Source organism: Onychomys torridus, chromosome 9 (genome assembly GCF_903995425.1).
Source record: "Onychomys torridus chromosome 9, mOncTor1.1, whole genome shotgun sequence".
Taxonomy (NCBI): domain Eukaryota; kingdom Metazoa; phylum Chordata; class Mammalia; order Rodentia; family Cricetidae; genus Onychomys; species Onychomys torridus.
Genome location: NC_050451.1, coordinates 110,886,476 through 110,912,379, shown reverse-complemented (window position 1 = coordinate 110,912,379; position 25,904 = coordinate 110,886,476). Strand labels below are relative to the sequence as shown.

Below are 25,904 nucleotides of genomic sequence, written 5' to 3'. Positions count from 1 at the left end.
AATGTTAGTTAGGTATACCTTTGGAAATGCAATTTGCCATACTCACCAGAAATAGTGTTTACCTACTTCTAGACCATGCTTTGGGAGTTGAAATTGTCAGAATTTCACAAGGCTCTGCCAAACATTCTACCCATTATTATTTAAACCACTGAAACATTCCCTCACTGCTATGCTCATACCAACTCTGTGATGGCATCAGGAGACATTTCTCCACTTGGTTGCATACACAGCATTAAACTTTTGCAATGGTATCACAGACCTCCACTTTTACAGTTTATGTTCTGGTTACCTCCAGCTTTAAAGGTCTAAATTTCCAACCCATTTGTGGTACCTTGTAATAGCAGCTTTATGAAGGTAGTGTATAGTAAGTAATTTAATCTTTTAGTAACTGCCGTGAGAACCCCCCCCCCCCCCCCCCCCGTCAAATGTAGTTAGTTTTGGAGGGGATATTTTTAAATCAAAGGATTCAATTTTTGAACCTTTCCCTTCAAGCAGATTAGCCAATCGTGTCAGAGTGAGACTTCCCTCCTGCCAATGGGATGACACTCAGTCATCACCTATGTCTGGAATAAAAGACAGGAGCCATCTTGGCCCTGCTGTGCTTGCTAGCCTATTTTGGGTTATGGTGCACCATTTTTACTAAAAGAATTGCCTTGCTGAGCTATTTGAACTTTGTGAACGTGTTTCTCTGTGAGATGCTGAAGTTATTCTTTGTTTCTACCAAGCTTCAGCAGTAAAATGGGAAATAATAGTTTTCACAGACATATGAGGAGGTATAGAAATACAAACAAAACACCCATACACATTAAAAAAAAAACATCCTGATAAAGTATTTGCATTGTAGCTTTTACTCCTCAGCAAATAACATAATAAGGTTGGAAGAATTTGGGAACAAGACTATGGGTCTCAGGGTCAGTTCTCCTGCTGTGAGTCATTATTTTCAAGGTTCAGTGACTCCAAAGACAGATGAGTCCCATCTCACCGTGTTTACCTGGAACCTGGTTAGTTGCCTAATTACTCTGTGCCCCGGTGGCTGCCAATAAATGCAATGTGATCATTACTGGTTTTATTAATTTCTCCACTGTGAAATGAGAAAATTGCAGTAAATCAGTGCCTTTAAGCATACTTAGACCCTTAACTTTTACCATACCACATTATAGGCTTCCTTATGAGACTTTCACATATACTATGTTCTTATTGATCCTTTTCTCCAGTCCTTCTTCTCATATCCCTACCCGTCTTCTACTTCGATGTCATGTGTATCCATCCTATTACTCCCCTTTTCTCCCCTTCTGGGGTCCTCCCTTAAGACTCCCTTTTCGCCAGGTAGTGGTGGTGCACACCTTTAATACAGCACTCAGGAGGCAGAGGCAGGCAGATCTCTGTGAGTTGGAAAGCCAGCCTGTCTACAGAGTGATTTCCAGGACAGGTTCCAAAGCTATACAGAGAGACCCTGTCTCAAAACAAACAAAAACCAACACCTTTTCCCTCTCATGACCTTCTGTAGAAAGAGTTATTGGTTTATGACTATCATCAGTTAGATTTCTTCTAGACTCTGATATCTATTTAAAATACAACCACTTCAACATTGGCTATGTGTACACAAAAACCAAGAATAGAAATGTTGTGCCCTGGGTGTGAGACCCCCGCAAAGAGACCACCAGAGACATGAACTCACCGAAATGCAAAAGCAAGGTTTATTGAAGCAGGGACCAAGCCACATGGCAGGGACCTCGGTAGAGCACCCCAACACCGTGGAGGCTAGAGGAGGTGGCCGCCCCTCTGCAAGCTCAGTTTTTAAAGGCAAAAACCATAAGATTACATCATTTAGGGGTGCTAGTATGGGTACAATTCTGATTGGCTCAAGTTTTAGGGGCTTTCCAAAATTTCTGTGTTATCTTACTTTGTAGTTTTAACTGGTTGTTTGTCAAACTTTATAGACTACCTCCAGCCCTGGGGCATTCTATGGTTAATCAATTGTGACCAGATAGTCCTTCAAACATCCTGACTTTGTACTTTAACCATCTCCAGCATTGGGGCATTCTATGGTTAATCAGTTGCTACCAGACGGCTCTTCAAACATCCTAACTTTGTCCTGGAACCTATGTCAGCAGCTTTGAGAATTTTGAAACTCGGGCCTGTTTTAAGCTGGGGTGAGGGGCTTGCTTGAAATGGGGATGCTTTGGTTCTTCACAAAACGATTTCAAGTACTACACACACACACACACACACACACACACACACACACACACACACAGAGAGAGTCAAAGGGACAGGAAATGATGAAAGGAAATCAATAGTCTTATACTTATCTTGTGTCTCTCGGAGGACAGAGACCTCTCACCATTACTGACATTGCTTTCTTCTGGACTCAAAGCACTACACCTTCCATGAGGAAAATCTCTGGGAAAAAAAGTTGCCCTCAGCTTCTACATCTCATCCATCTATTCTGGCTCTCACTTAGTGCTAGTGGATAGGATACAGATGAAAGTTAGTCCTTCCACTAGCACCTAAACAAGTTTTATTTTAAAAAGAGTTGGTAAGTGGGCAGAATGGCTATATTACCTGTTGCCAGTTGGAGTGTGTATAAGCAGGTATGAGGCCTTGGTGATGCATAAATCTGTCCTGTGGAGTCTTCCTCAAATCTATCTGAGTTTAGTGTCGTCTTAGGGTTTATGTAAGGAGGTGTCAACAATTTTGTGTTCATGAGTCTTTTTGAAGTAGTGGGGTCTCAGGTGTGTTTGGGTCCAACACAGGCGTGTGTAATGTAGAACCTATTCCCATGGAAGTGGTTGTACCTGTGCTGCTGTGTGTGCGTGGTCTCGGATAGGTAAGTGCGTGGTTCTAGAAAAAGTTGTGCCAGGTGTGCAGGCCCGCAAGGCAACAAGGCAAGGGACAGGAAGAGCCGCCTGCGGCCTGCAGGGGGCGCCGCCCGGGGCGGTTTGGTTGCGGCGCCTGCCCAGCAGGGCATTTCCGCTCCGCGGCCGGCGCGCTCCCGGTGATCCTCTTGACCCGGTGCAGGTGAGGAGCTGAACCGGCTGGACTGGGAGCCTGGGGCGGTTTAGGGACTCAGTCACTAGCCAGCGGATCGTCTGCCGCTAGCGTCCCTGCAGATGCGGGGTCGGCGGGCGGAACCCTCGGGGCGGGACGCACATTTGACCCCGGAAAACCGCCGAGGACGGCCCACGCTGGGGACGTGATGGCCACCGCGGGAGACGCAGACAGAGACGCTGGCCCGCGCGGAGCCGCTGCTTGCTCGGTGTAGGAGGGATGGCCTCAGAAGATACTAAGTAGAATGAGGCTGTTTTCAAAAATTCTGCCTTTTAATTTTAGGTGTTTCTTAAGTGTAAGGAAATCAAAACTTGCAAAAGAATCCAAAACCGATTTTTGTTGATCAGTTTCTGATCTTAGATCCTTTTGGAGTCGTTAATAACACATCTGGATATTTGGAGATCGTTGCCTTTGAATTCTATTCTTTGTTTTCGTTGTTGTTTCATTCTATTAATCAGTTATAACAGGATAGCCTCACTCAGAACCCATCAGAGGTGTGCGTGTGTTTTAATTTAGCTTCTTAACTCCAAGCTCAGCTTATTCATGTGAAAGACACCCCCCCCCCCCCCCCGGCACCCCTATAGGAATGCTATGTTTGCAAGGCTTATAAGGGAACAAAAGACAGTTCCAGGAAATAGAATGGCCCCACCGCAGCCCAGATAGCCGATAAGCATTGCCCTGTTGTGCAAACCCCCTAGCTTGTGAGGCACGTAGGGGAACAAAGGAATTCAGCTAGAAGGCAACCAGAGCAGCTGGAATTCTAGATAGGGGTTGAGTCGACACACATATCTGGTTACCAAGGAAACCCACAAACCGCCCTGAGCCTGAATCCACGCCCCATTTGATTTATGCTTATATATTCGCGCCTCACTTGAATTGTCCAATCAGAACCATTCGCGCCTTGTTTAAACTATCCAATCAGAACCCTTTGACTATTCACGCCTCACTTGAATTGTCCAATCAGAGCTTTGTAACCATTCGCGCCTTGTTTAAACTATCCAATCAGAACCCTTTGACTAATGCTTTCCCGCGCTTCTTGCTATAAAAACCCATCCCACCAACCCAGAGGCGCGCTGGTCTTCCGAGAGGCTTGGTTGCCCCAGGTACCTGTGTTTTAATAAACCTCATGCTGTTGCATCTGATCGGTGGTCGCTGCGTGCTCATTGAGCCGGGGGTCTCTCCTGAAGGGAGATCTCTCCGGGGGTCTTTCACATGTTGGAGGAATAAGGAAACACGTTAAAGTAGGAGCAATTTTTTTTAAGAGTAGGCTGACGGTCCCAGTAAGAAATCATGAGTTAAAAATAAAGGCTATCTTTGAATCAATTGGAATTACCTCTGAGAGGTAAGTCTTGTGTTGAAGGCTTTCTCCTGGCCAGGTTCCTGTAATGGAAGTGCTAACTTGAGGAGCCCTGCAGTTTTCTGAACCCACTCCCAGGAGAAGACAGAAGTCCCCTGAGTAAGCACACCAGTCTTTCCCAACGGAGAACATTCATCTTTAAAAGCTTAGTTTGCAAAGTTAATTGGTGACTTTTTGTACTGAACTTTTTTTTTTAAAAAAACTAGTAAATTTTACTAACCATGACTTTAGCATACAACAAGCCCAAGGTTAGATCTGGAAAACAAAGTTGGGATTGGGTATGTAGCTCACTGGTCAAATACCACCTTATTATGTGTGAGGTGGTGAGGTAGAATCCTACTAATGACGGTGGTGATCTTGTATAGTGGATGGCAGTGTGTAGCACAGAACCAAAACCCTGCAATAGTTATTTTTTAAAATGATACAGTCAAGCCAGGTGTGGTGGCTTATGCCTGTAATCCTAGCACTCAAGACTGAAGGAGGACATCCTGGGCTTACATCAAAAAAAGAACACCCCCGTGTTGTTTTCTCTTTGTCTAGTGAGAGCTCCAGTTCTGTCGGTGCTTGAAAAGGAGTCATTGTGTAACTTTATTGTACCCTCCACTCTACAAACTAGTGCTGTCGTGTTTGAAGAGGGATGTGGCCCATAGGAAGGGTAGCAGTAGGAGGACAACATCAAATGATTTTAGCAGTCTTCTCTAGAACATTCCCCATCTGGAGCCAATAGATATTAGACATTTTATTCAGTGAGCCTGAGCTAACCATGACTACCCCGGGTCTTGACTAACAGATCCATCCTTCAGTCAAACTATTTCTCTGTATTGTTGATGAAACTGCTCTGGAAAGGACAGCCTTGCTTAGATTGCAGACCCAGCCCCTGGAACCCAGAGCTATGTAGACTCTGGTTACTTTGTGAGGTATTATTATGCTCCCTCAATTGAGTTCACAGAAAAGGCATTATGAGTCAATAGATATTATCACTAATATGAGAAGGATGAGGTACAAGGTCATATGCTATTGGAGTGAATGCTCTTAGCAGGGGACACAGCAAAGGTCTTTTGGAGCTAAACCTTGAGCAGAGGATGACTTTTTATGGAGGAATGGGACAGTGACATTCCTGGTTTTAGACACCATGAGCAAAAGACAGGATGAATATATCAAACTATGTTTAGAGCTAAGGAGCGAGGGAGCCAAAAGATGTGTTGAGACTGCCTGGGCATAGGGAGAGCTGAACCAGATTGGACCAAGGAAGGAAAGACTCTCTGATGATAAGTTCTGTTTCTTATCAAGGTTCTGATTTTCCTTTTTAGTTGGATTTTTTTTTTAAATTTATTTACTTCTATTTCATTTACATTGGTATTTTGCCTGTGTATATGTGAGGGTGTCAGATCATGGAGTTAGAGACATTTGTGAGCTACCATGTTGGTGCTGGGAATTGAAGCCAGGTCCTCTGGAAGAGCAGTTAGAGCTGTTAACCACTGAGCACCTTAGTTGGAAAAATTTTAACCCAAGATAGAAGCATAGAAATAATCTGCCTCAAATTTGCAAGGTCTTGGGCTTTACCCTTAACACTGCAAGAAAAAAAAAGTGATTGATTTAAAATATTTTATTCTAGATAGCATAACAGTTCTTTAAATAACTAGTTTGTACCTCCAAAGAAGGAACATTTTCTTCTGGGACCACAATGTCATCATCACCTCTTAGCAGATTACCTCAAAATGCTCAAATTTTTATGTGGGTTTGTTGTGTAAAATATTGTGCAACTAAGTGGTATCTGTTCATTGATCCTTTCAGGCTAGGGCAAGGATTTAGCAACCTTTCCCTGTAAAGGGGCAAATACAAATGCAGGCTTTGCAGGCCTGAAATCTTTATACAAATGCCTACCTCTGAAGTTGCCATATTAAAGTAGCCATGGCTAATACATATCAAATGTGCATAACTATGCTCAAATGATGTTTAATTTTCTGGGTTGGTTGTTTTGGTTTGTGTGTGTGTGTGTGTGTGTGTGTGTGTATGTGCGCACTGTTGTTTAAAATTCCCTGCAAGGTTCATCTTACACATAGGCTATGGCTGCCTGACTTTGATCTGGAGCAGCTCATGAGTTCTTTTCTTCCTCTTAAACAAACAAACAAAAAAAAAATTGCTTATTATGTGTGTGAAAAACAAGACAGCTTATAGGAGTCGGTTCTCCCTTCCACAACATGGTTCCAGGGCTTGAACTCAGGTTGTCATGCCTGGTGGCAAGTGCCTTTTACCCACTGAGCTGTTTCCCTGGTTTCCCAGGGGTTTCTTTAATGTTGGTGATTTATTGATATCACTTGGCTGGTACCACATTCTGAGCTTGCTTAAGTCCAATTAGATAGCTTGGCTGCCGCCAAGATATGAGTGCCACTATTGCATTCTTAGGAATCTCTTGCTCTGTTGATCATAGTTATGGTTCATAGTTGTCACAGCTAGGTATGGATTTTGGTTGCTTCCCTCCATTGGCATAGTACCTTGTATAGTACCCTCAGGTACTCTGAAAGCTAGTCCTAAGAAAGGAGGCTTTCAGGTCACATCCAGCTCAGATCTTCGGAATCCTGTGTCCAAAGTAAGTGGTGTCTTTAGCAATAGGGACTTGCCTTCAACCTCTGGGAGGCCACCAAGGGCAACAGAAACAGCCTGTATTGTTTTGGGAGTCTCTTGGACTCCCTTGACTCAAAAGGGAGCACCATGCTGTGTACTGGCGATTTTGCTAGAAATCTATGGATCTTGAGAGAAGCATTGTCAGCCCGAGTGGCATAACTCCTTTTAAATTATATAAATTAATATTATTTTCCCTCATCCCTCCCTCTCCTATTGTACTGATGTGTTGCTCGAATCTTAAATTGGTCTTTTAACAAAAAAACACCCCAAAAACCCAGTAGCCAGATATTGGGGTAAGGGGTAAATGCTGAAAGATCAGAGAGACAACAAAAGAACAAGCCACTGCAATGTCTCACTTCACCAACTCTATGATTCTTCTGACTGAATGTCTCTGAAGCTCTCCAGTCGAAAATCCTTTAGCCAAAAGGACTGTCTCCTCACGCCTCATATACCTTTCTCAGCCTAGCTATCCATATCACTTCCTTTTTAGTGCTGGGATTAAAGATGTGTAATTCCCAAGCAAAGGCATGAGATCTCAAGTGCTGGGATTAAAGGTGTGTGCCACCACTGCCTGGCCTCTATGTTTACTCTAGTGGCTTGTTCTGTCCTCTGATCTCCAGGCAAATTTTATTAGGGTACATTATATATTGCCACATTGATTTGCATCTCTATGTATATATACAAGAGGCCAAAGAGGACAGAAGATGGTGACAGATTCCCTGGAGCTGGAGGCACTGACAGTTATAAGAAGCAGGCCGACTCTGGTGCTGGGAACCAAACTCAGGTCCTGTGGAAGAACAGTAAGTATTCTTAACTGCTGTGCTATCCCTCCAGCCGCAGTGGAAGGGCAGGGAAAAGAGAAAAGGAAGGCGTTAAAACCTTTCACATAGCAAAGAGTAGGGAAAGGTGACATTTTGAGTTAGGTCTGAATGAGAGTCGAAGTTCCAGACATTGTCCATTTGTTCAAATCATTACATCAGCTTTTAAAAGTTAATGACCCCTCTGTCATATTTGATACAAGGACAGAAAATGTGTGTGTAGTTGTCTTAGTTACTTTCCTATCGCTGTGATAAGACTGACCAGTACCAAAGCAACTCATAGAAAAAGTGTTTGAATCTTACAGTTCCAGGATGAGTCTCTGATCATGGCAGGAAGCATGGTGGCAGGCAGGCAGACACTGGAGCTGGAGCTGAGAGCTCACATCCTGATCCACAGCAGAAGGTGGAGAGCTCTGACTGGGAATGGCATGAGCTTTCAAAACCTTAAAGCCCGCCTTCCTGTGATACATCTCTTCCAAAAAGGATATACCTCCTAATCTTTCCCAAACAGTTGTACCAACTGGGGACTAGGTATTTAAACTTATGAACCTGTGGGGCCATTCTCAAACCACCATAGGGAAAGGGGAGTTTTTATAACTCTATCCCTAGGGGGTCTGATACCTGTTTCTTGTTTCTGAAGGTACCTGCACCCATTTCTACTCACCCTTACCCCATGCACATAACTCAAGACACAAATCTTTAAAGAAAGAAAGTATAGACCACTAACTCATTGTTACTTACTGTTAAGAAAATTGGTTTATAATGCCAGATGTGGTGGTGCATTTCTTTAACCCCAGCACTCAGGAGGCAGGGGCAGGAGGATCTCTGTGAGTGTGAAGCCATCCTGGTCTGCATAGCAAGCTCCAGGACAGCAAAGACTACATAGAAATAATCTTGTAAAAAAAAAAAAAAAAAAAAGCAGGGTGGTGGCGGCACGCACCTTTAATCCCAGCACTCGGGAGGCAGAGGCAGGAGGATCTCTGTGAGTTCGAGGCCACCCTGGTCTACAGAGCGAGATCCAGGATAGCCACCAAAACTACATAAAGAAACCCTGTCTCCTGTGTCTCGAAAAACCAACCAAACAAACAAACAAATAAACAAATAAATACATTTTTAAAAAGGAAAAGAAAAAAATAGCTTATTGCCCGTGTCCAGCCTCACATAAGGTTCAGGTTCTGAGACAAGAAGGGGCATTGGCACAAGGAATACTTTGACCACCAAGTGATCGCACTCAGATGGTTCCAAATAGCTAAGGCATCTTTATTTATACTTAAGCAGTGGGGTGTTTGTTTGTTTGTTTGTTTGTTTTGTCAACCAGGGGTCCATGAGCAGCTTTATTATTGGCTTCTATTTTTGACTTTAAGAAATACATCACAACTTAAGGAATACATCATGATCATTATGAGAGTCCCCATTGTTCCCCTTTATGTGTCCCCAAATACACCTCCCACCCCCTGCACAACCTTATCCTAGACACAGAGTTCAGCATTTTTGCAGGCTTAACTAAAATTACACACTTAAAATTGCAGCACTTAAGTCAACTGGCAGCTACATGCAGTTACAAAGTTAAAAAGACAAGGGTACAATGCTTTAAGGACAACAATATTCAAACCCACACAATTCTTTCATGTCTGCAAGATATATTTTTATACATTTCCCTTTTCTATAAGAGGGTCCCATGTCTCAATCTCTCTGTAAAAGGCAGACCTTGATAAATCATTCTTTTCCTATCTCACTATACCATACTTCTTCCACCAACATAAGCTCCTGTGTATGGTGAACATGGATCTATCCATCCCACATTTTGCATTTTGTATTTTTTCCTCTTGGAGCATACCAGATCCTACCAATGATTCTATGCTTGGTGTCCAGGGAAGTTACTCTCAACAGTTGGCACCATGTGTATTCCTGAGGCTTCCTTCCAAGTCTGTGGATGCATGCCCTGCTCTCCTCCCAAACTGTGAAACATGGTTAATGTTCCAAGTGTTGTTTTTTCATGTGTACCTAACTATCTCCATTGAGTCAGAAAAGTTCCCAAGGTTGGGAGTTGTAGTTAGTAATTCCAGATAAGAGATTTAAGAAGCATTAACCCTCTGCTGAATCTTAGGGCAAAGTATTTGAAAAGGAACAGAATTTCCAGGGAAAATTACTGCTGTTGCATGTGTGACTGACAAAGTATGATGAGAGAGAAAAGAGCCTGCAAGCTTCATGAACTCTGCAAATTCCTGTACCGTCCTGTGGACCACTGGTCCTTGCTGAGTGAGAGTCCGTTTCCACAGGTGTCTTGCCCCAAGGGAAACCTGTTGGACAAGTAGTCATATGCTGATCCAAGACTAGGCTGCATGGCTCCTGACAGTTTATGGGCTTGTGTGGATAGAATCCGCTTTGACAGAGGGGTTTCTAGGCCCCTTTTGCTGCCTAGAAACCAGTGAGAAGCATGTTGCAAACACTGTTAAGTTGTAAAATAGAAGGTTCTTTTATCAGCAGTGTAGGCAGCACAAGGTAGCTTACAACGTGGTGGCTAAATGTGCTAAAGAAACTGTTAACATTGTCAAGAAGGTTGACTGAGGCAGGCTTAGAATTGTGATTCTGGAAATCAGTGCTCAGCTCTTAAGTAATGACGCTCACAGACTAATTCTACTTTTTGATATCATCCTTTTTTCTCAAGTCTGACTTGAGAACTATCGTAGAAAATTAATTTAATGTGTGTTGCTTTTGTTTATGTTGCATTTGTTTAACTCAGTGAAGCTGTGTTACTTTGCTTATTGAGAACACCTGATAGTCTAATAAAGAACTGAACAGCCAATAGCAAGGCAGGAGATGGGATAGGCAGGGCTGGCAGGCAGAGAGAAGATATAGAAGGAGAAATCTAGTAGGAGAGAGAAGTAGCCAGAGAAGGAGGAGGACTCCAGGGGTCATCTACCCAGCTACACAGCAAGCCACAGAGTAAGAGTAAGATTTACAGAAGTAAGAGAAAGGGAAAAGCCCTGAGGCCGAAGATAGATGGGACAATTTAAGTTAAGCAAAGCTGGCTAGGAACTAAGCCAAGCTAAGGCTGGGCATTCATAATTAAGAATAAGCCTCCGTGTGTGAATTATTTGATGGTGGGCTCCCCAAAAGAGAAAAAAACTACAGAGAACAAATTATTTTTAAAAAAAGTCATTTTCATAGGGATTTGAGGTTTCTCATTTTCTTAACATTTCTGCTCAGCATTATTGTTTCATTAATCCCATGATGATAAAAATAATGGTGAATTTAAATGGCAAATATATACTAAACTTGAAAATCTTCTGTGATTTGAGTTTTGAATTATCTCTCAACTGTTTTAATTGAATTCAACTTGGGATAATACAAGCATTGGTATAATGTGAATGCTTTGGGGAAAGTAGGAAAGAACAGGCTTAATTTTGAGTTCTGGGCTTTTAGTTTAGTTTCTTTTTTCTTTTTTTCTTTTATTGAAAATAGTCTTTTTTTTTTTTCTTCTGGTACAATATATCCTGATTACAGTTTCTCCTCCCTTTACTATTCCCAGTTCCTCCCTACCCCGCTTCCCCTCTGGATCCACTCCCTTTGTCTCTCATTAGAAAAGAGGAGACTTCTAAGAGATAACAACCAAATATGACAAAATAAAATATAATAAGAAAAAGCAAAAACTGTCACATTGAAGCTGGACAGGACAACCCAACAGAAGGAAAGAATCCTAATAATAGCCACAAGGATCAGAGACCCACTTATTCACACACTCAAGAGTCTCATAAAAATATTAAACTGAAAGCTTTAATACACACAGAGGGCCTTGTGCAGACAGACCCAGGGAGGCCTGTGCTGCTGCTTCAGTCTCGGTGAGCTCAGATGCTCCTTAATTGACTCAGAGGCCTCGTGGGGCCTTCTGACTCCTCTGACTTTTAGACTTTTTCGGCCCTTCCTCTGTGTTCTCTGAGAGGAGAAATTTAATGGAGATCTCCCATTTAGACTCACTCTTCATGTAAAGTCTGACTGTGGGTCTCTGGATCTGTTCTATCTACCGACAGAGGGACCTTCTCTGATGATGACTGAATAAGGCAGTAGTATTTGGTTTTATCCTAGGTCTTTGGGCTATCTGGTCTCTAGTTCTTGGTCACACAAGCAGTGGCTATATAGGATCCATCTCGCGCAGTGGACCCTAAGTCAAAACAGACATTGGTTGACTTCTCCCACAAGTTCTGTGCCACAATTGCCCTAGCATATCTTGCAGGCAGGTCAAAGGTTTTGTGGCTGGGTTGGTATTTATGTTTCTCTTTTGGCAGCCTGAAGAGTACTTCCCACACCAAAGGCACTAGAGAATGTAGGGATAAAGGCTCACTCCATGTAAGCACCAGCTCTACTTCTCTATATTCAATGAGTTGTATAGGTATTATCTTTGGCAGTGGAGCTCCACTGTTAGTTTGTAGAGGGGAAACCATTGCCTTAGCAACAGCCTGGGTTGTTTGGGAATTTCCTTGGGACCCCTTTGACCAACAACTCAGTTGATTAAAAGAGATGGCCAATTGAGACCCAGTATTCCCCATTATTTGGAGACTTCATTAGGATCACATTCATATTTTTTTAAAGAAGTTTCCACTATACCAGGTTTCCATATCCTCCCTCAAATGATCCTCAATTCCAGCTGCCTTCTCCCTTCCCCCTCCCCACATGATTCTCCGAATTCCCATCCCCACCCACATCTGCTCCCAATCCACCTGTAAAATCTATTGTATTTCTCCTGCCCAGGGAGATCTATGTGTCCCCCTTAAGCCCTTCCTCTATACCTAACCTCTCTGGGTCTATGGATGGTAGTTTGATTACTGTGTACTTAAAGGCTAATATCCACCTATAAGCCAATAAATACCATAATTTATCTCTGGTCTGGGTTACCTCACTCAGGATGACTTTTTCTAGTTCTGTTTTCTGATATATTTCATGATGCTATTTTTTTTAAACAACTGAGTAATACTTCATTGCAAAAATACACCACATTTTCTTTATCCATTCTTTTTTTGAGTGACATCTAGGTTGTTTCCAATTTTAGATATTTTGAATAGAGCAGCAGTGAACATGGTTAAGCAAGTGCCATTATGGTAGGATGGAGCATCCTTTGGGCATATGCCCAAGAGCGGTATAGCTGGATCTTTAGGTAGATCAATTCCCAAGTTTCTGAGGAACCACTATATTGATTTTTATAGTGGCTGTACAAGTTTGTACTCTCACCAGCAATGAATGAATGTTCCCTTTATTCTACATCCCAGCCAACATGAGCTGTCACTTGTGTTATTGACATTAGGCATTTTGACAGATGTAAGTAAGATGGACTCCTCAAAGGGGTTTTGATTTTCATTTCTCTGATGGCTAAGAATGTTGAGTATTTCTTTAAGGATTTCTCAGCCATTTGAGTTTCCTCTCTTGAGAATTCTGTGTACCCTATTTTTTAATTGGATTGTTTGGGGTTTTTTGATACATAGTTTTTGAGTTCTTTTTATATTTTGGATATTAGCCCTCTGTCAGATGTGGAGTTGGTAAAAATCTTTTCCCATTATGTAGACTGCCTCTTTATTCTATTGATGATGTGGTGTTCTTTTGGCTTACAGAAGCTTTTTGGTTTCATGAGTTCCTATTTATTAATTGTTGATCTTGGTGTCTGTGGTATAGGTGTTCTATTCAGAAAGTCTTTTCCTGTTCCAGTAAGTTCAAGGCTATACCCTTGTTAGGTTCAGAGTGTCTGGTTTTATGTTGAGGTCTTTAATCCACTTTGACTTAAGTCTTATGCAGGCTGGTAATTATGGATCTACTTGCATTCTTCTACATGCACATGTCCAGTTAGACCAGCACCATATATTGAAGATGCTTTCCTTTTTTTCCAGTGTGTATTTCTGGCTATTTTTTTTTTTAATCAAAAAGCGGGTGTCCATAGGTGTATAGATTTATGTCTGGGTCTTCAGTTTGATTCCATTGATCAACATGTCTTTTTTTATGCCAATATCATGTGGTTTTTATTACTATAGCTCTGTAGTACAACTTGAAACTGGGAATGGTGAAACCTCCAGCAGTTCTTTTATTGTTCAGGATTGTTTTAGCTATCCTGGGTTTTTTGTTTTTTCATATGAAGTTGAGAATAATCATTTCAAGTTATGTAAAGAATTGTGTTGGAATTTTGATGGAGATTGCATTGAATCTGTAGACTGCTTTTGGTAGTATGGCCATTTTTACTATGTTAATCCTACAAATTCATGAGCATGGGAGATCTTTCCATCTTCTGGTATGTTCTTCAATTTCTTCACTTACTTGGTTAGAGTTGCCCCCAAGTAAGGAGTATTTTATAGTATTTGAGGCTATTGTGAATGGTACTGTTTCCCTGATTTCTTTCTCAGTATATTTTATTGATTTCAGCCCTGAGTTTATTTCTTGCCACCTACTCCTCTTGGGTGTGATGACTTCTTTTTGTTACAGACCTTTCAGGTGTGCTGCTAATTTGCTAGTATGAGATCTCCTTAGTTTTTTTATGTAGGCACTTAGTACTGTGAACTTGCCTCTTAGAACTCTTTTCATTGTGTCCCATAAGTTTGGGTTTGCTGTACATTCATTTTTATTGAATTCTAGAAAATCTTTGGTTTCTTTCTTATCTCTGTCTTGATTCATTTTTCATTCAGTAGAGAATTGTTCAGTTGTAAGCTTTCTGTTGTTGTTGATATCTACCTTTAATCTGTAGTGGTCTGATAGAATACAGGGAGTTATTTCAAATTTTTGTATCTGTTGAGACTTGCCTTATGTCCAAGTATGTGGCCAGTTTTGGAGGAAGTTCTATGAGGTGCAGAGAAGACAGTATATTCCTTTGTGTTTGGGTGAGATGTAAATATATGTTAGGTCCATTTGGTTTATAACATGTTTAATTCCAGTATTTTTCTGTTTAGTTTTTGTCTGGATGACCTGTCCATTGGTGAGAATCCAGTATTGAAGTCTCCCACTATCAGTGTGTGAGGGTCAATATGTGATTTAAGCTGTATTAGCATTTCTTTTACAAATGTGGGTGCCCTTGTGTTAAGAACTGAAATGTCATCTTTGTGGATTTTTCCTTGATGGATGTAAAGTGTCCTTCCCTATCTATTTTGGTTAGTTTTGGTTTGAAGTTGATTTGGTTAGATGTTAAAAATGGCTACACCAGCTTCTTAGGTCCATTTGCTTGGAAAATCTCTTTCCAACTTTTGATCCTGAAGTAATGTCTATCCATAAGATTGAGGTGTGTTTTCTTTTTGGATGTAGTAGAAGTATGGATTTTGGTTTTGCATCCATTCTGTTAGTGTGTGTCTTTTTATTGGGGAATTGAGACCATTGATATTGAGAGATATCAATGACCAATGATTGTTGATTGGTTGTGGTGGTGGTGAGGTTGTGTGTGTGTGTGTGTGTGTGTGTGTGTGTGTGTGTGTGTGTGTGTATGCATGAGTGTACATGCATGTGTGCACATGCATGAGTGTACATGCATGTGTGCATACACGAGCTTCCCTTCTTTTGATTTTTCTGGCTGAGAGTATTCCCTGTTTTTCATGGGTATAGTTTACCTCCTTGGGTTGGAGTTTTCTTTTTTGTACCTTCTGTAAGGATGGATTTGTAGATAGATATTGTTTAAATTTGGCTTTATCAAAAATTATCTTATTTTTTCCATTTAAAGTGATTGAAAGTTTTGAAGGATATAGTAGTTTGAGCTGATATCTCTTAGACTCTGCAGGACATCAGACCAGGCCCTTCTGGCTTTTAGAGTCCTCATTGAGAAGTCAAGTATAATTCTAATAGGTCCTCCTTTATATGTTACTTGTCTTTTTCCCTTTCAGCTTTTAATATTCGTTCTTTGTATGTTTAGTGTTTTCATTATTATGTACTGAGGGGACTTTCTTTTTTGGTCCAATCTACTTGGTGTTTTGTAAGCTTCTTGTACCTTTATAGGAAGCTCCTTCTTTAGGTTAAGGAATTTTTCTATGATTTTGTTGAAATTATTTTCTGGGCCTTTGAGCTGGGATACTTCTTTTTCCTCTATTCCTATTATTCTTAAGTCTGATCTTTTCCTGAATGTTTTGTGTCTGGAGTTTTTTTTTAATTTAACATTTGACCAATGTATCCATTTCTTCTATTGTATCTTCAATGCCTAAACTTCTCTTTTCCATCTCTTGTATTCTGTTGATGAAGCTTGCCTCTGTACTTCTTGTTTGCCTTCCTAAATTTTTCATTTCTAAAATTTCCTCAGTTTTTCTTTATTAATTCTGTTTCCAGGTCTTGAACAGTTTTATTCATTTCCTTCCACTGCTTATTTGTATTTTCTTGGATTTCTTTAAGGGATTTATTAATTTCCTCCAATTGTTTGTTTGTATTTTCCTTTTTTTTTTTTTTTTTTTTTTTTGTTGTTGTTGTTGCTGTTTTTCAAGATAGGGTTTCTCTGTGTACTTCTGGCTGTCCTGGAACCCAGGCTGGCCTTGAACTCACAGAGATCCACCTGCTTCTGCCTCCTGCATGCTGGGATTAAAGGCCTGTGCCATTACTGCCTGGCTTTCCCGTATTTCTTTAAGGGGTTTATTCATTTCTTCTTTAAGATCTCTATCATCTTCATATAGTCAGTTTTAAGGTCCTTTTCTTGTGCTTCAACTATGTTGGAATATTCAGGGCCTACAGTGGTAGGACAGCTGGGCTTCATGAAGACATAGTTAGTTCCCTGGCTGTTGTGTTTTTATGCTGGCATCTAGTCATCTGGATTTGGGATGGCTATAGGTCTAGGTGCTGATTTTTTTTTTTTTTTACTTGTCTTTTTGGGTGGGTGTTTTGTTCCTTGGTTTCTGTTTCCTCTCTGGAATTGCAGAGAGTATGATAGCTGTTGCCTGGTAGGGTGCCTCTGGGCCCTGACCTGAAAATGACAACAAGCAGCAGGCCTGAGACAGGGTGGACTAACAGGCATGGCTACCTAGTGTGAGATTCTAGGTTGTATTCAATATACCTTTAGTAGAATAAGTGGAGTTTCAAGTTTGATATCTTTTGATTGTATTTGGTGCTTGTTGTGCTTCAAATATGACCTCCATAGAGTAGGTTCATGTGTTTGAACGCCTTGTCCTCATTACTATTTGGGGAGGTTGCAGAACCTTTAAAATGGGGCCTAGATGGAAGTGGCTTGGGGGTAAGGAATGAGCCTTGGGGCCTATACCTGGTTGTAACCAAGCAGCTTCACACTCCTGCTTCAGTAAAAAGTTTCTACTGCCTTCCCCCACTGTGTACTGTACACTTCAAACTATCAGCCACAATGAACGTTTCCTACCATCATAATATGCTCTGTCAGGTGTTTGTTCACCACAAAGAATTACTAACATCGTGATTATCTTCTAAGTATTCCTGTTGATTGTCCTATGTTGAGCCTAGCTAGCTACTGTAGCTCCCATATCCCCTCCCATTGAGCCTTGCTTTTTCCAGTAACCAAGACCTTGGCCTTGAGCTTGAACTTCGTGATGTGATTTGGCTCTCTGTCCTAAAGACATTGATGGGTCATCTTCTAAATAGAATACATTTGGCAACCTACCTAGGAACCTCACTTGTGTTTTTAATTTCTTCACTTTGAGTAGGGCACACGTCTAAGTATAAGAGTTGTTTAAATGGGTTAAATTCTTATCTTTCTCAGGTATTTTGGTAGCAAACTACCTAGAGGTGTAGAGAATGTCTTTGTGCAGTATTTTAAATTACTCTCCCAGGCTTCTTGTGACATAGTTTTTATGTTGGTAATGCAAAGTTTATGTTAAATTGAGCTGGAAATATGGTTCACCGGTAGGGCACATGCCTACTATTGGAGTTTTGAGTTTGATACCCAGAAAAAACACACACACACACACACACACACACACACACACACACACACACACACACGTGTGCGCAATGACAGAGAGAGAGAGAGAGAGAGAGAGAGAGAGAGAGAGAGAGAGAGAATTACTATAGCTTGAGTTGTCCTTGAAAAAGAAAACAGTGTTATAGTGTAGACATTCCTGTTTCAAACAGTTGGAGTACTTCTAACAAGTTCCAAGATGCAAAGGAGTCATGCTGTAGACAAATGAAGGAAAGGGAGAGCAATCTTCAGGCAAGGACTGCTTTTCTGCCCAAGTTGACTCAAAGTAAAACTGCAAAGCCCTTGGGGCAGAGGCAGACTGGAAATTACCCACCTTCAGCCAGACCTAGATGCTCCATTTCCCTGCATCCGCATCTCCCACTAACAGAGGATAAGTTAGGACAAGACCTGGATTGTTAGCTCTTCCTTTCTTGACTAGAGTGCTTGTTCCAGGCAGAGTAAACACATTGTCAGCAGTTGCCAAGTATGAGTTAAAAGCATGCTCCCCTCCAGTAGCCTAGAAAATACTCCAAAAGCTAGATCATTTGCTGTGTTTCTTAGCCAAGTGTGGGCAGTCATTGCTTAGTCAGCAGTTAGCATGGTTGGAGTTCTAGGTGGGTGAAAAAAGTTATGGCTCTATGTGCCAGTGTCTGGGCATGGGGCACCCTACGCAACCTGCATTCTGTACCTCCTCTGCCTGCTGACCCAGACTCAGCCTCCTTTCTTTGAACCTATATAGCATCTGCAGAGGAACATGTCTTACTCTGTTTCATTGTGAGTCAGGTTCCAGAAAGTGATTGAGTTTAACAGGGTAGCATAAGTCCATTTCAGAAAGACTCCAGGAACTTGTTGCTTGTGGAAACACTGAAGATGAGGAACCTGTTTCTGATTAGGAGGCATGTTGGATTCCCTGATAACATTTGCAAAGACAAGAGGCTCAGTGGCTTGCAAGCTGCCTGCCTCCCTTTTTTGGTATGTGCTCATTAGTTTTTATTTTTGAAATAGGGTTGTTGTAGTACATGGTGGCCTTGAATTTGTCATCTTCATAAGCCAGAATTCTAGAATTATAGGTGTGTACCACTATGCCTGACTCATTAGTGTTTTCGATATCAACTCTTTATTAAATAATTTGCACACAAAATGATTTTCACTGTGTAATCAATCACCTGGATCAAGTTGGAAAGTGTCACTGCCTTCCTCCAGAGAGTGGTATCCTACCCTGAACTGCTTCCCACCTTGCTGAGATGGAACTGGCAAATTCCAGATCCCATTTCAGGCCTACAGCTGTCTGAACATGCCTCCCTGGGTAACAGGCTCTTACCTGAGTCACCTCCTAGATCTGGAGCACTTGGCTCTCTTTTGTTGGACTCTGGTTGGGTGTTGACCAGTAACAATGGCAGAGACTAGCACTGAGTGAGATGCCTGTAGGTTTACACACAGACTATGTTGCACAGTAGGTGCACCACACTTTGTGCGGCCTGAACCATGAATTTGAGAGTAGAACTGAAGCATTTAAGCCTAGAATCTGGCCAAAATCAGCAGTCTCGAGGTGGACACCCTGTTGGATTTAGCTTGAGCTGCAGGTGGCGCCAGTGGGTTATTGGCACCTTCCAAGATCTGGAGCTGCCTGCTCAGCCTGTTGACATGAGTCTGGCTGCTGAACCACCTGCTGGAATAGCAAGGGCCAGCATGTCACCATCCCAATCTACCTGGCCTGTGTGCACCAGGTTCCTTCCAGGCTCAGTGTTTAGGGATTTTTCCAGTCACTTTCATACTCGGAATGGGGAAAAGTGAAGAGAAGACTATGTCTGTACTGTTGGTCACTGTACTTTGAAGATGGTATGTAACTGCCTTAAGTTTTCAAATTGCACAGATATATATGGAGGGGCATGTGTACCACAACATGCATGTAGAAGTCAGGATTTGGTTCTGCCCTTCCACCACATGGTTCCCAGGCATCAAACCTGGGTCATTAGGTTTGGTGCCAAGGACCTTTCTTTACCTTTACTTGCTGAGTCTTTAACACAGCATGAAAAACATTTTTGTCATTACCAAAGCATTAAAAATTCACAGAATGGTGGCCAAGGCCACATTTGTGTAGGCTATTGTGGCATCAGGGCCATAAAGGTTTGTTTTCCCAGACCTCAAGAATCTGGAGCTTTGAACACACCAGCAAGCCATACCTGATTTCAAAGGCAGCCAGTGCTTTTGTGAGCACAGTGTTTGACTGTCTCCTTTCCGGGGTAGTGGTAAAGTTGGTGAGGCTGGCTTGAGCAGGAAGGTCTTGTCTTTACTATAAAGAACCAAGCAAGCAACCAAGTGAGAACATCAAAGCCTCTGCAGGATGTGTCCAGCCCCCCACCCCCACCCCCGCCCAGATGCCCAGAACCTTAGTGCCTGCTCCTGCTCACAGGTCAGGGCCAGGTTTAAAGTTCACAGCATCTTGTTTTTTCAGCTGTTTCCTACAGTTCTAAGAAGACTTGTTAATAATTAATGAGTAATTCTATCAGGTACCCATCCAAGGTAAATAGGGTTACTATGGGTGTATTTGTGTGTGCTCCAGACCACTGAATGGTAAAGGTGATATTTAGTAGAGGTGGTAAAGACAGGGGCTGTGGTTGACATTGTGTTTAGTTGTCATTGATGTGCTTGCCTTTTGTGAACTTGGTGCAACTGACTTTGATACAGATGGTGGATGATGAAAGCGAGTGAAGACTCCATTTATAATTGCTTTGGTGGGGGTCTGCAGCACAGGAGTTCTGATTCTGGAATGACTCCTCCTGTAGCCAGTGGTAGACACATCTGACCACTTGTTCCTATCATGGTCTTCACTTGACAACTGGCAGATTGCTAGTGGCTTGATTAATAATGTGGAAAAATGGAAGCGATAACATTCAGCATTTACTAACACTTCATGTCACTAAATTTTAATACAAACAGGATGGATATTTTATTGAGGTACCATTTTATAAGGTGGTTCTTATGCTAGAGGGTGACATTCATTTAAAATCCTTTAGCAAATTAATGTTGGGAGACTTTAAGCCTTAGCTCTTGTCTCATTTGGTCTCACCAGTCTGAAGTAGGGACTGAACATGTGTGCTAGTTGTGATTTAGACTACCTTAATAAAGTCAAAATCCTGCCTTTTACACTCTTGCCACCAGGTGACTAGTGAAAAAATACCAATCAAGAACAATCCAGCTGTTACTCAAATCTTAAATTGGTCTTAAATCTGGCTCAGTTGGTAGAGCATAAGACTCTTAATCTCAGGGTCGTGGGTTCATGACCCACACTGGGCGCCAGATGTAACATGAATTTCTAAAGGTCTTATCATAAAAAACCTAGAGCCAGATATTGCTGTAAATGCTGAAAGATCAGAGAGACAAAGGAACAAGCCACCTCTTACCTCTAGGACTCCTCAGCCTGAAAAGCCTCTAGTTCCTGTCTTCTCACGCCTTACATACCTTTCTCTGCCCAGCCATCACTTCCTGGGATTAAAGACATGTGTGCTTCCCAAGCAAAGGCAGATCTCAAGTGCTGGGATAAAGGTGTGTGCCACCACTGCTTGGCTCTGTTTCTCTCCTAGACCGAGTCAATCTCATGTAAACCAGGGTGGCTTTGAACTCAGAGATCCAGATGGATCTCTGCCTCTCAAGTCCTAGGATTAAAGGTATGTGTCACCACTGCCTGGCCTCCATGTTTAATCAATCTAGTGGCTTGTTCTGTTCTGTGATCTTCAGGCAAATTTTATTAGGATGCACAATATATCACCACATCTAGCAATTATGCAAAGGCCTTGGAATACTTTTAATTGTGCTTCAGTGATGAAATATGAAACTAGATGGATTGTACTACAGAAAAGCAAACTGCTGAGTGACAGCATTTTAGGCAGTACTCTGCCAGATGGACATTTCTATGGTGGTTTTGGCTTTTAAATATTGACAATGTTAACTAGCCAGGTTTTGCTGCGCTAAAGCATTTGGAGACACTGAGCCTACTTTATCTTTGGGCTGAATTCTGGATAGACATTATTCTAGGTTGTAAAAGTTTGAGACAAAGGTTCTGCTTTGGGCTCTTCAATTCTAATCAGGGGCACCTCAGTCCTGACACTGTAGGCCTACCACCTGGTCTTTACTGTATCTGTAACATCATCCACAGAGACACTGCATAAAACTACTCAGTACAGGCTCTGGAGCTCCCAGCTAAACTGAACTGAACAGCCATGTGTGGCTGTCTAGACTGTACACGTGTGGTAAGACGAGGGAATTGGGTTTACTTCTATAGGACACATCTGTTAGAATGAAGACAGCAACATATGGCATAGACCCTGCTTCCCTCAGTGTTTGCAAAGAGAAAGGCAGTCCTTCCCATTGACATAAAACCTTATCCATCCCCTGGCCAATCTCATGTGTCTACCCAGCCCCTTTTGTGCATCTAGCTGCTCTTTGGGTCTGTAATTTATTCATTTTGACAAATAACCTCTTGCTCGTACAACAGTTCACTCTCAACTTGCTTCTCTGATTCAAAGTGAACATGAGTGCCTTAATCCTCTAATGGGAATTAATTGCTTGTTTCAGTACTTAACTCTGATCCTTTCCCAATCCCCACAGGGACAAGTTGCTTCCTGAAGGATCCGTGTGTACTGTTCAAAACACAATCAGAAAAGGTAATGATGTTTTTCTTATGAAAGAAGCTAGAAATGCAGAACATTCATTTTGCACTACATAAGTAGTGTTCTAAAACTGATTTTATATTAGAAAGAAATCATTGACCAAATGTTTGAGAAAAGGCTAGCCTCTCTTGCCTAGTTATCTTTTATAGAAATAAGCTATTGTTTTCTTTAGAAGAAAGTTTCTGATTTTCTACAGTTTAAAGTAGAAAACCACTGTCCACATCATGATTCCATGGTATAGTGCCCCCTTCCTAAGACTGCTTCTTGGTTCTGAAACCACCACTTGATAAGGCTTAAATTCGTCTCTTACCAAAACATTTACCATCACAGTCTCAGGAGCTTAGTTGAGAAGCCTACAGTAAACATTTGGGGGAAGGAGGAGCTGGGGTGGAGACCTGGGGAAATGAGAGGGAAGAGTGAATCCTAGGTCATTGGATGCTTAGGGCTGACAGTCAGTGGTCAATAGAGAGTAATTCATTGGGAAACATGATGAACCCAATTTTTAAAAAAAGAGAAAACAAAAGCTCACAGACTTAAAATAATACTCTCAAAAATCTACAGTTGTTGTGTGTAGGTTATAACCTGGCTCTGTATTTTGAATGTCCACCAGTGGGTGTCCTGTCTGATGCTCACTGGGGAGACTGGGTCCACATTGTGCCTGATGGAGCAGAACACGCATCCTTCAGTGTCATTGTTCAGGCTGACCTGGGGCTATCGACTTAATGTTCACCAAGACAAACAGCCATTTTTGTTTTGTGCTTTCCACCCCTTATTATTAAACTAAGTTCTTACATTTTTTTTACAGGACTAATTAAATCCAGTGCCATGGAAGAAAAAACTAGCATTGCAGTGTGGGGGAGGGGCAATTTGAAGCCATAATTAGGCATTACTCTTAGAAAACAACATCCTTTTTCACAGTGGCCATCCGTAAGGGCCAGAAGCATCAGAGTAGGGTTCTTCTGTCCCTGCTAGGGACTATGAACTTTTCTTCCCCCCCTCCCCCGACTTCTTTTGAGAAAACTCTGTTCCCTCCCAGTCCCATTTTTTGAATTGGCCATTTGTTTTGTTTTTAATTTTTTTTTGAGTTCTTTATATATTAATGGATATTAATCCTGTTAGATATATAAGTGACACAGATTTTCTCCCATTCTGCGGGCTTCCTCTGTTGTTGATTGTTTCTTTAGCTGAAGAGATTTTTAGTTTTATGAAGTCCCACTTGTCAGTTTTGGCCTTAATTCTTGAGCAGATGGAGTCTTACTCAGAAAGTCTTTTCCTGCACCTGTATCATGTAGGGGACTGCATTTTTTCTTCTAGCAGTTTTAGTGTTTCCAGATTTACATTTCAGTCCTTGACCCATGTGGAGTTAGTTTTCATGCAAGGTTATAGATAAGGATCTAATTCATTCTTCTGCATGTGGACATTAGTTTCCAGCACCATTTGTTGAAGATGCTTTCTTTTCTCAAGTCTAAGTTTTTGGCATCTTTGTCAATTATTGCATGACTAAAGTTACATATACTCACTTTTGGGTCTTCGATTTTGTTCCATTGGTCTGTTTTTGTACAAGTACCATGTTTTTATTACTGTGGCTCTGCAGTGTATCTTTAAATCTAAACTGTTAATTCCTCCAACATTGTTCTTTTTGCTGTGCATTGTTTTGGCTGAGGTCTTTTGTAGTTTCATATGAATTGTAGGATTTCTCTAATTTGTGTAAATAATGAAATGGGGATTTTTATTGGGATTGCATTGAATCTGTAAATAGCTTTTGGTAAAATGGTCATTTTTACAACATTAATTCTACTAATTCATCAGCAAGGGATGTCTTTTCATTTTCTAGTGTCTTTATCTCTTTCTTCAGAGGTTTAAAGTGTTCATTGTAGAGGTTCGTCATTTCCTTAGTTAGCTTTATTCCTAGATATTTTAATTTCTTTGAGGCTATTGTGAATGGGAATGTGTCCATAATTTCTATGCGTGTTTGTTGTTGGTATATAGAAAAGGTGTGTGTAAGTTGATTCTGTATCCTCTCACATTGCTGAATTTGTTTTTGTTTCTAGAAGTTTTCTGGTAGAATTTTGGGGATCTTGGAGATATAGTATTAGTTCATCTGCAAATAGGGATAGTTTAACTTCTTTCCTCACTTGTATCCCTTTGGATTCCTTCTGTTTGCTCCCTTTTTGTTCCAGCCAGTACTTTGAGCAAATATTGAAAAGAAGTGGAGATAGTGGACAGCCCGGTCTCATTTCTAACTTCAGTGAGATTGCTTCAAGCTTTTCTGCATTTAAGATGGTGTTGGCTGTGGATTCTCATATCTAGCTTTGTGTTGAGGTATATTACTTCAAGTCCTACTTTCTCTAGGACTTCTGGGACACAGGAAGACTTCAGCTGCAGATTTCTATAATGAAGGTATGTTGGACTTTGTCAAAAGCCTCTTCTGCATCTATTGAGGTTATCATGTTTGTTGCATTATTCACTTGGGTATGTTGAACTATCCTATATTTCAGGTAAAAAGCCAAGTTGGTCATGGTGTATGATCTTTTTTTTATATATGTCTATATTCTGTTTACAAGTATTTTATTGAGCTTTTTAGAGTCTATGTTCATTAGATATATTGGCCTGTATTTTTCTTTGTTGAGTCTTTACATGGTTCTGGTGTTAAAATGATAGAAGGGTTTGGATTGGGAGTACCCTCCTCTTTTCTTTTCTTTCTTTCTTCCTTTTTTTTTTCTTCCCTTGAATAGTTTAAGGATTGGCTATAGGTCTTTTTTGGAAGTCTGGTAGAATTTTGCTGTGCATTGGTCTGGCCCTGGACTTCTCTTAACTGGAAGGATATTTATTACTATTTCAATCCCCTCATTTGATATAGGTCTCTTTATGTTGTTGACTTCTTTATTTAATTTTGGTGATTTGGCTGAATCTAGAAATTCATCCACTTCTACGTTTTTTGGCCTAATGAAGTATAGGTTTTTAAAGTATTCCTTTATAATACTCTGAGTTTCTTTATACTATTCTGAGTGTCTGTGGTAATGTTTCCCTGTTCATTTCTGATTCTGTTAATTTGGAGTCTTTATTTCTTTTGGTTAGTTGGGCCAAGGTTCTGTACTTTGATTTGTCTTCTCAAAGAGCCAGCTCTTAGATTTGTTAATTCTTTGTATTGTTTTCTTGTTTCTATTTCATTGATTTCTCCTTACTTTAACTGAGCTTGGATTTGGTTTGTTCTTATTTTCCAACTTTTGTAGTTGTATCAACTAAGCCATTTATTTGTGCTCTTTTTGAATTATTTTTTGGGGAGGTGGCAGAGAGACAATGTCTCTACATAGCCCTGACTGTTTTGGAACTTGCTACATATATCAGGCTGACCTGGAACTCAGAGATCTACCTGCCTGTGCCTCCAAAGTGCTCGGATTAAAGGCATGTTCTACCATGCCTTTAATTTTAACATAGACACTTATAGGAACTATACATTTCCCTTGTAGGAGTGTTTTCAATGTTTTCCAGAGGATTTGTTATATTTTCATTCTCATTTA

At 41.1% G+C, this 25,904-nt stretch overlaps 2 protein-coding genes across 6 annotated transcripts in view; one reads left to right on the top strand and one right to left on the bottom strand.

The window, feature by feature from the left end:
• Pcca (propionyl-CoA carboxylase subunit alpha) overlaps positions 1-25,904 on the bottom strand; it is a 387,394-nt gene that overhangs the window by 5,035 nt on the left and 356,455 nt on the right. For 2 of the 4 annotated variants that reach the window (XR_004945920.1, XR_004945921.1), the window contains exon 25: positions 19,897-20,006. The exons of the other annotated variants lie outside the window; for them this stretch is intronic. The gene's annotated coding sequence lies outside the window, so the exon portion shown is untranslated. The remainder of the gene's footprint in view (positions 1-19,896; positions 20,007-25,904) is intronic. 4 annotated transcript variants of the gene reach the window in all.
• Ggact (gamma-glutamylamine cyclotransferase) overlaps positions 2,939-25,904 on the top strand; it is a 30,108-nt gene continuing 7,142 nt past the window's right edge. The window contains exons 1-3 of one of the 2 annotated variants that reach the window (XM_036199585.1): positions 2,939-3,021; positions 7,719-7,833; positions 22,322-22,377. The gene's annotated coding sequence lies outside the window, so the exon portion shown is untranslated. The remainder of the gene's footprint in view (positions 3,022-7,718; positions 7,834-22,321; positions 22,378-25,904) is intronic. The other variant, XM_036199586.1, reaches the window with a different exon arrangement.